Source organism: Podarcis gaigeae (assembly GCF_964106915.1).
Source record: "Podarcis gaigeae genome assembly, chromosome: 8".
NCBI lineage: Eukaryota > Metazoa > Chordata > Lepidosauria > Squamata > Lacertidae > Podarcis > Podarcis gaigeae.
Genome location: NC_139684.1, coordinates 32851820 through 32862980, shown reverse-complemented (window position 1 = coordinate 32862980; position 11161 = coordinate 32851820).

Below are 11161 nucleotides of genomic sequence, written 5' to 3'. Positions count from 1 at the left end.
TTGCAGAATAGCATGGGCAGGTAAAGGAATGACTATGCTCTAGAAAATTAGACACAAGTGTAGATAAGAAAGTCTTGCACCTTGGAAATAAAAATAGAAAAAGGGGTCCTGTGGTGAAAAAGGCATTTCCAAGCTCTTGCATTAAGTTTCCCACCAGGCAGTCTCTGGGACTAAGGATCCTCGGGACTTAACAAAGAAGCTATCTGACAGCTCTCGGTAGAAAATTCCAGTGCTTTCTTTCTTTAAAAAGTGTTTAGGGGTACTCTCATTTTGACTCAAGAAAATCACCATTTTATAGTTCAAATGGGGAAAAATAAATACAGTAAATGGACAAAAGCACAAAGATTCACAAAATGTTTAGGGGTATGCATACCCCTGTGTACCCCCAGAAAAAAAAGCCCTGGAAAATTCTGAAAGCAAAACATGGAAAACATGGAAAACTAGCACATGACTCCACTTGAGGAACAAGTCTGGCTAATTCAAAATTCCAGAACCCAGGAAGGATTTTTTAAATGAGGCTTTTGGAAGCATCCCTAGGTGTTTCTGTCTTCCCAGTTCCCCATCACACCACTCAATCCAAGTTTGCTTTCGTAATCAGCCTCTGCAGGCTTGATCAGTGAGAGAGCACCGCAGTCCTGACATCTTGAAATGGATCCAAGTGAACAGTCGCTGGACTTAATGTTGTTCCATTAATGCTCTGGAGGGAGCTGAACATGAACAGCTCTTTGGTCCTGTGTCAAGAGGAAAGAGTGACAGCAGGAAGCACCATAAAGTGCAGTTCCTAACGGGCCCTTCCAGTCAATGAATCTCTAAAGATACATAATCAAATGCATATACATGCTATAAATCCCACCTCAGACACTTTGTTTTCATACTGCTCCACCATCTAGCACTTGATGAAATATAGGAACTCCAATTATTTGTTCACCTAGCCCACAGATTATTCTTTTTAAGGACATGCATTTGTGTTTACATTTCAGGCACAGCCTGTGAATAGCATGTGTGTAATAGACATGCACTTACTCTCCCCATTGTTTGCTTTACCGGCAACACACATGATGTGCATTTGGTACCCAATAATTACAATGTACAGTGGTACCTTGGGTTACAGACACTTCTGGTTACAGATGCTTCAGATTACAGACTCCACTAACCCAGAAATAGTACCTCGGGTTAAGAACTTTGTTTCATGATGAGAACAGAAATTGGCAGTGGGAGACCCCATGAGCTAAAGTGCTACCTCAGGTTAAGAACAGTTTCAGGTTAAGAACAGACCTCCAGAACGAATTAAGTTCTTAACCCAAGGTACCACTGTATATTTTTACCACCTGTCAATGCACTCAAGACAATTTTCATACTTCCATACTTCCACCACTCTGTTACTTAACTCAGCATCTCCTACTGGGATGCTGTAGTTCTGGGGTGGCCAACGTGATGCTGTCCAGATGTTGTTGGACTCCAATTCCCATCAGCCTCAGCCAACATGGCCAAAGGTCAGGGGTTATGGGTATTGTAGTCCAATACTGTCTGGAGGGTACCACAGTGACTACCCCTGACATTTTAAATCTTGCATTGACTGGAGACCAAATTCCCTTCCAGCTCTGAAGTTCTATGACTCTATGAATACTGTATACCAGTAACTGTAGTCCAAAATCAACTTCTCTGACTCAGTAATATTTCCCAATTGCTCCACATTTGTAACAAGACTAGACTACTGTTCTCAAAGATTGCATGGCTGAGTCGGTTTGGAAAATATTGTCATTTGTGTATGCCTTGCTAAGTAATCAATATTTGGCAGGTCAGGTCAACACGCAGGATTCCGATGTATCGATTCAGTGTGTTAACAGCAATGGGCACCATTTATTATTATGTGCAGCTTAAATAATGGATTATCCAAAGTTTCTTATGATTGATAAGTGACCTTGTATATTTCCACCCTTTGACAGCTTTGATATCCACAGGAGTTCTTATGGCATCATGTTGAAATGACATTTCCTAGCAAGTCCTGTTTGGGTGGCCATTAAACTAGCATCATGCAAGCTCTGCAGCCTGCTGGAATCTTACCGAAACCACCAGGGGGTCTTTCAGATACTGACATCCTCATACACATTTGCTATAGAAATATAGTAGAGAAAATATTGGGTGTGTATATTTTAAGATGTGGAAAAAGAAAGAAAAGAGTTTTTGAAAGAATAAAGAAATAGCCTTCTTTCTAGTTTAAAGCTGGAAATGATTGACTTTTGAAACACACTAAGCTTCTCCAGCTACAGCCCGTACTGTCAAACTTGCTTTTCCACTCGGCAAAATCCTGTCACGAACCCTAAAGCTTCTCGACTCTGAAAACGCATGGCTTTTTCCCCCTCAGCAGCCAAATCTACTGCACTGATTATTATTTTATTTGCTTCAAACACATTAGCCTTTTGACCAACAGATTCACTCACACACTGGGAGGCCTTTCCCCCCCTTTTCTTTTTTTAGAGGAGCTGCCCACCCCCCACCCCCAAGACACAAATAAGTTTTCCCTTTGTTATAGCTGACGGTAGACAATTACTCATATATTCTCATTGGGAAACCATTTTGGGACAAATCTTGTTTTCAAAGCCTCAGAGAGAACAATTCCCCTGCAGTTACATCCTGCTTTCCCCATTGCTCAGAGTTCCTCAGCCAAGATTAGGCGCCGAGTATACAGAATGATGCTGTGGGAGACTCCTGCTTGTGGACTACTGCTTGTAGGTGCCAAAGGATTGCTACTTGTGTGGAACAAGGACTCTCTGGTGAGGCCAGTTCCATTTGTTGTTGTTGTTGGGATGGGAGCTGGGGAGAGAAGCTCTTTGGGGGGGGAGCCTCTTAATGGCACCCCTTCCCAAAAATTTCTTTCCTTTTCCCTTCAAGTCCCATTAGCAGCAGCATCTCACAAAATGAAAGGACAACGGGCGCCAATATTGTGCCAAAGTTGTCAGCACTGAACCGCCTGTGTTTGCTGTTATAGGGACTGATGTGAAAACCAGCATTTTAGCACAAATATCACACCTTTCTATATGTAATCGCCTCTTATACAGAGCGAGTCCTTTAAAAGAGGCCCTGTGAAACCTTGTATATGCCAGGAGCTCAGCCTACACTCGAGTAGGACCCTGGCAGAGACACATGCCCAACTGGCATGTTCTCTCCCTCCTGGTCGATCGTTTGGGAGATTCAAAAGCTTTCTTCAGCCTGAACATCACAGCGACCGATGCCAACCAACACCGGCACACTTAGGGATCCGCAGAGTCTTCGCAGCTTGCGTGACAGACCTCAGCAACTCAGCACTTTGGCTAATCTACTTTTATTTACATATAAACACACACAGAGCACTGCAACATGGCTCTCTCTCTCTCTCTCTCTCTCTCTCTCTCTAGCATCAGACAGCAAAAAATAAATAAATAAAAATGAACAAAGGACAATAGTCCCACTTCACGGAACACAGTAACAAAAACATCCTGTCTCCGTCACTTCCCACTCTGTGGAGTCAAAACATACCATGTCATGTGAAAGACAACAGTCCCATGACTGCAGTCATGGAGCAGGAATTCTAATAGTATATACACTCTATTTTATATGCACACTTTGCCCCCTACCCCCACCCACCTATGAGACCAAAGTACTGGGGAAACAGTTTTATATTACTTGGAGGAACTGCAAACCAAATGAGTCAAAAGATGCCAATCCAGAAAGTATGAGCAGGTGGGGACTTTTGCTAACTCAGGTAAGGAAGCATCCCTCCAGACCCCAGGGCATGTGATAACAACCACAGATTATGGTTCCATAGCAAAGGATGGGGGAGCGGGGATGACTCCCTCCTTGAATATGAACCCAGCACATGTGTCCAGGCCCTGCTGTCCAGCATTCACCCAAAATAGGCACATCGGGCGTAAAGGGCCAGAGGGGTAGACATTGAGACTCTTTATCTCAGGGTTGTGGGTTCAAGCTCCATGATGGGCAAAAAATTCTTGAACTGCAAGGGATTGGTCTAGATGATTCTAGTGGACCCTTCCAACTCCAGGTTTCTATGAAAGGGCACCATCCCCCCACAAGTCCCATCAACCATATTATTTATTATTTGCTTTGCTTTGCTTATTATCCACCCTTCAGCATAAGGGTCTGCCTTTTGTGTTGAAAGCCAACCACCATGAATTGGCCTTATGAAACTGAGGAACAACCCTGTATGGCAGCAAGCTATTGTTAGCTTGGCTTTCCTTCCCGTTCCCAATCCATATAACTCAGAGAGCAACAAACACGTCCTTTCAGAGCCCACACTAATTCTGATAAATTGAGCGTCCATGAGACACGACGGGGCTTTAAAGAGACAATTGATCAAAAGCTGCAAAGTGCTGACTACGTCGTGGGTGGCCAATACGGATCAGCTGGAACATTGGAGTCTCTGGCAAAACTGCAGGGATCAAGAGAAATGCCTACGGAAGCAGATCCCCATGATGCAGCAGGAGGGGCCTCCCCAAACTCTTGGATATTGAAGGAGACAGTCACAAGAACACCGAACAAAGGGAACTGCCTTATTTCAAGGCAGACAGACACTCCATCTAGTTCAGTACTGTCCACACTGACTTGCAGCAGCTCTGTAGGGTCTGGGGTCTTTCTCATATTTATCTGCCTATGCCAGGGATTGAACCTGGGACCTTTTGCATGCAAAGCTGGTGCTCTGCAACTGAGCCACAACCCTTCCCCTGTCAAGCAAAGGGCACCACAGTGTCTACATTCTTGCAGACTATACTGAAGAAGTCATCTTCTGTGTGGATTCAGAGTTGGGAGAAAAGGAAGTTCTACCACGACAAGTTCAGCAGCTATTAGGGATGCTAAAGGGATGAGCTACAAAGCCACAAAATTAGGCATTGGAAAATCAGGTGCAGGGGCATTGTTTGCCTAGGAGGGACACGTGAAGCCGATGGGCACTCAGTGGCTTTCGTGTGCCTTAAGGTTTAAACTGTGGGTCCTCCATCTATGCTCAACCTGTCTATTTGAAAATGCACCAAATATTACAAAACACCGGTACAAGTCTCCAGCTACTTCCTCCCAAAGGGAGCCAAACCCAGTCAAGCACTGGAACCCTGAAACTTCTCCATGCTTGGGGAACTCTGGTGAAGGTAGCAATGGGCTCATCTTTGATCGCTGAGATAAAGTAGTCCTGAACTCCCCCAAATCTGTTTTGTCCCCCCTGATAAAATTCCCAATGGAGCTCTGAATCCTTAGAGCATTTGTTCAGGGGTGGCTTATTGCATAGGATGGGGCACCGTTCATTTTCTCACAGAATGATACTATTTCTGCTTCAACAGTTGGCTGGCAGAGTAAAAGAAAAAAAAGAAAATAACTAAATGTAGAGGGTGGTGGGGAACTCTGCAGAAGACAGCAAGGCTGCCCTTACTATTGATTTATCACTACAATTGTAAATTAGATATGTCTGAGCGATGTACAGCATTATGGCATTATTGTCAAATTTGTAGCTAAATTACAGTCTTAACTCATGTATTAATTTAATTGAGATCTTGCTTGTGCAGTGCTGCTGGACGATGCAGGATTCTTCACTCAGATATTCATTGCAAATAAATATAAATGTGGCTTTCTTCTTCTTAAGCTCTGAGAGAAAAGCTCAGGCTGTATAAATATGCCCTTTATTCCATTAAATTAAATTAGCTACCCTTCTTAGATTAAGGGAAAAAATGCCTTCCATCAGGAGATGGAACAGCAAAGAGGTTATAACAAAGAGCCTCACCGAGCCCAGCTATAAGAGCAGTCATTCCGCCAAAGTGACATTTCCAATTTCCTTCTTAGGAGCTGAGCGAGCTTAGAATTTGGAAACACATGTTAACTTACTGCACAAATGCTCAGCCAGTTCGTAACAGGCTGGATTTATAAATGCTTACAAGTCAACTGTCTCAGTTGAATTGGTATGGACTCCCAAGTTTCAAAGGGGTGTGCTATATAGCTCTTGAAGGGGGGGGGGTGTCATCAAAGGTTTCAGGAAGTGGGTAGGGGGCAAAGAGAAAACCAAACACTCCTGACTTCATCTCAGGGCTGTGGGCAGTGGTGGGAAGGACAACAGAAAGAACAAGGGGACTCAAGAATGGGAGAACTTACAAACATAGGATGAGCCATGCTAGAACAGCTAAAGGCAATGGGAATTCTAATTTTGTCTCCATCTTCCTTCCTGCTGATTTTTACAAGGAACAAACCTGAGACCACAGGAGAAAGCTGACAGTCCTGGCCACCCTCTGGACTGGTTAAAAGGCAAGAAGGCAAGCAGGTGGGGGCTGGCTGAGGACTGTGTGGAGTTGGTAGGGCAGTGCCCCGTTGGCCCTCATGGACCAGCCCCCAGTGGTAGGCTACATTCCAGCCATGCAAACACCAGAGGTTTCTCCACCTCCCCATCTTTCCATCCTTCATCCAGGCCAGCAAGAGGCATGTGTTTAAGAGCACATTCCAGCCAGGCAAAAGCCCTCAAGGGTGTGTAGAACCAGTGAAGGGTCTGCTTGGGGCAGAAGCATGACCTGATGTCATGGGTTGTCTGGATGCAAAGGAGTGGTAGGAGGAACCAGCTGGGCAACCTTCAAGGGAAGAAGGCTCAGGGCCTGGGGACTGGTGGTGGGCCGACGATGACTGGTTGGAGGGAGAAGAGGGAGCAGACTGAGAGGAGGTGTCAGAAGCTGAAGAGGTAACAGGGCTTAGTGAGCAGGGGGAGTCTGTGACAGAGAGCAGTGCAGCATCAGAGGTAGAAGCTGACGTAGGAGAGGAGGGAGGCCCAGAAGCAGAGATGAGTCCAGCTTGTGAAGAGGCATCAGTGTTCCTCCTGCTGTGGCAAACTGCTCTCCCCTTGATCTCCCAGAACCAGGGGCAGCATGAAGAGGGCAGAGGAGAAGTTAGCTTCATGCAGGCACTGTTTCAGATTGCTTGAGGAAAACAATGGAGAGGAGACAGGCAGCGGTAGTAGGTGAGGGATCTTCTGTTCAAGCAACTGCTTCATGGGGGCAAGACCTGCCAGCGATGAGTTGCTGTGCTCATTAGGCTCGACACCTGAGGAGTATCCCCGGGGCCATACAGAGAGGACACATGGGCTGCATTTAGCCCCCAGGCCCTAACCCCTATCCACATTATCCATTTTCACTCAGCTTCATTAGATGGAAAAGAAGGGGGAAAGAGAAAACCACAACCGAAACAGATTAGAAAGCAGTGTTTTCCTCTCTACCCTTCCCGAAGAAGGGAAAAACAGAGGAGGAATCAAATATTGTGTACAACAACAAAAACTGGTAGCCTAATCCCACCCCCACGATGCATTTGTGCTTTCACATGTCTGAGATTCACTTTGACCCAGACCTTCACCTCTCATGTTGAAATGCTATTAAAAACTTCCAGATCTATTTTGTTCCCTTCCTCTCACACTGTGTGGCACCATTCCCAACAATTTAATTGCAAAAAGGGGAGAATGGGAGAGGTTGCAGCGTTTTAGTGTGGTTAGACACAGTGGTTCTTTCCCCCTTGGCCTCATACTTCTGTGGGTTAGTATGGTTTCCATCACTCCAGCTTGCTCTGAGAGACTCAAAGACAAAATACGTTCCTTTGGTTAGTTTTGTCTAAATTTGGGTTCACAGAATGGGGCAAGAGAGATATACTGCCTGGCCTCCATCCTGAGAACTCAAATACATGCCCAGCCTCTGGAACAAAGGCCCATTCATTGTAAGTCTATATAAGTAAGAAGCTCTAACTCCCATAGGATGTTTTGAAGAGCTTTGCCAGTATTAACAGTATCCAGCAGCTATTTCCTAACCTCTGCCTGTTTAATAGAATTCCATCACTATAAGGCAATAGGGCTATGGTGAGTGAACTTCTGCACCAAATGAATTCATCTTTTGGGGGAAATGAAATGGATTTTCCTGACAGTGGCATGTGAAAATCAATAATAAATGTCCCTTTATCTATCATGCTTTCTTTTTTCCCTTTTTGTCCAATGGCCTCAACAAAACATGAAGTGGCAGCAGTGATTTTTACAGTGCTAGAATTTTGAGGCAAGTGTGAAAATCATAACGCAAAGAGCATCCGTGGCATAATAGGAGAATACCTGGTTGTGGAGTACAATAAGGATTACTGGGGAAATTTGTGTTGTGAAGTGAACGTTGGGAGGGCTCAGAATTTGTCCTGATCTAAAGATGTTTATTCAATTCTGGCTGAAGAAAACTAGAGAATTACTAATCAGATCATGGATTTTAAAAACAATTTTTATTCTAGAAAATGGAGTTACTCTGACGTAAATGGCATGCCAGTTGCAGCCTCCTCATTTTCCCTAACCCCCAAACTTTCAAAGCTTCTGCTCATTACATCAAACATACAGATGGATGAGAATCTTGTTCTGTCTGCATTTTAAAGCAAGCCTACCAAACCTGTCATTCTTGGATTATACTGTACATATAGATTAGATGAGAGAGAGAGAGAGAGAGAGAGAGAGAGAGAGAGATTAGATAAAGCAATGCCCTATCAGATTAACTCCTCTGAATTTTGTGATGCAGTTTTTGTTCAGATATATACAAACTGCATGTTACTGGAAAGTGTGTGCAACAAAATTGTTTTTTTTAGTGGAGCTGCATTGAAAAGCATATAAAACTGCTTTTATATTTATATTTTATTTGTGTGTCAAATGTCCACACAAATACTGCCAACCTAGCAGTTTGAAAGCACGAAGTGCAAGTAGATAAATAGGTACTGCTCCGGCAGGAAGGTAAACAGCGTTTCCATGTGCTGCTCTGGTTTGCCAGAAGCGGCTTAGTCATGCTGGCCACATGACCTGGAACTGTACACTGGCTTCCTTGGCCAATAAAGCAAGATGAGCGTCGCAACCCCAGAGTTGGCCATGACTGGACCTAATGGTCAGGGGTCCCTTTACCTTTACCTTTATGTTACTCCTTTACACCTCAGTTTGGCCAGATGATGATGATTCATTAACTCATAAAATAATCAGTTTTCTCAAACTGCAGAGTTGCTTTGCATTCAGAATCTCCTTCCCTTGGAATAATTAGATGCTAAACTTGCAATGTCAGAACATGCATCTTTTTATCTGTACTGATTTCCTGTTACATCTAGGCTTAATCTCTTTAGTTAACTTTAATGCTACTTATACCGAAATGCTTTCTGAATATTTAAAGCAAGCTGGTGGATAAGTTAGTGTAGTATAGAACAGGTGCTGGCAAATTCTATTAATTATTATTATATTATTATTAAATGTGGGCAAGTTTTATTCATTATGATTGCCATTATTAGGAATAATTCAATTAATTGGTTGCTTTTTTAAAAAAAAAAAAGCCTTGAAACAAGTCGCACAGCGGAAAAAATAATTATAGCACAATTCAACAAATATAACATGAAAATCAATAATAGCAGACTAAATGCAATCTTCACTAATAAATAACGAATGTGCTGCCTCTCCCCCAATACAAGAAGATCAACAGAATCCTAATTAAAAGAGCCGCTGATACCATCACAGTATACACTCAAACATTGACTTTAGGCTTACAAAATCTTCTTAGCTTGTTTACCAGCGTGGGAGCCAGCGTGGTATAGTGGTTAAGAGCGGTGGACTCGTAATCTGGTGAACTAGGTTCACGTCCCCGCTCCTCCACATGCAACTGCTGGGTGGCCTTGGGCTAGTCACACTTCTCTGAAGTTTCTCAGCCTCACTCACCTCACAGAGTGTGTGTTGTGGGAGAGGAAGGGAAAGGAGCCGCTTTGAGACTCCTTAAGGGGAGTGAAAGGCGGGATATCAAGTCCAAACTCTTCTTTCTTCTTCTACCAGCACTTAGATGTTCACTAAGACCCTATCTGCACCGCACATTTAAGGCAGTATTATATTGCTTTAAGCAAGAAAAACTTGGAAGGGATGGGAGTGGGACGGGGATTTGAGAATGGGATAGATGCAATTTATTCAGAACAAAAGGCTAAATTGATAGTGAACAATGTGGTGACGGAAGAGTTTAAAATTGAAAAAGGAACACGACAAGGTTGTCCTATCTCTCCTTTGTTATTTATTTCGGTCCTGGAGGTGCTCTTGAATATGATTAGAGGAGACCGGTTGGTGGAAGGAATTCAGGTCGGAGCGAAACAGTATAAACTTAAAGCATTTGCAGATGACCTAGTTTTGACCCTACAGGAGCCAGAATCTAGTACGAAAAGGGTATTACAATTGATTCAGGAGTTTGGTCAGGTGGCGGGATTTAAACTCAACAAGCAGAAAACCAAGGTATTGGGGAAAAATTTGACACCTTCAGAATCAGAAAGGTTTCAGAAAGAGACAGAGTTAAACGTGGCTAAAAAAGTAAGATACCTAGGGGTAAACATAACAGCGAAGAATATGAGTCTATTTAAGGATAACTATGAAAAGTGTTGGTCTGAAATTAAAAGGGATTTAGAAGTTTGGTCAAGATTGAAACTTTCCTTGTCAGGACGAATTGCTGCTATAAAGATGAATGTATTGCCAAAAATGCTGTTTTTGTTCCAGACTTTACAGATTGTGGATAAAATGGAGTGTTTTGGGAGGTGGCAAAGAGATATTTCCAAATTTGTCTGGCAGGGCAAAAAGCCCAGAATTAAGTTTAAGATACTAACTGATGCTAAAGAAAGAGGGGGCTTTGCCCTGCCAGACTTAAAGTTGTACTATGAATCAGCAGCTTTCTGCTGGTTGAAAGACTGGCTGCTTCTTGAAAACACTGAGGTTTTGGATCTGGAAGGTTTTAACAATGTTTACGGATGGCATGCATATTTGTGGTATGACAAGGTTAAAAGTCACAAGGCCTTCAAGAACCATATTGTCAGGAAAGCAGTGTTTAATGTCTGGATAAAATATAAAGACTTATTGGAAAATAAGACCCCAAGGTGGCTATCACCAATGGAAGCTAAGGCCCGGAAAAGACTCAATATGGAGGCCAAATGGCCGAAATATTGGGAAATAATAGAAAAAGATGGAGATAATTGGAGGTTGCAGAGTTTGGAGAAATTAAAAGATAAAGTGCGAGATTGGTTACATTATGCTCAGATCAAAGAAGTTTTCAAGTTGGATAAAAAGATAGGATTCCAGGTGGAAAAATGGAATTGTTAGAACCTAAGACTAAGGTACTTTCAAGAATGTATAATT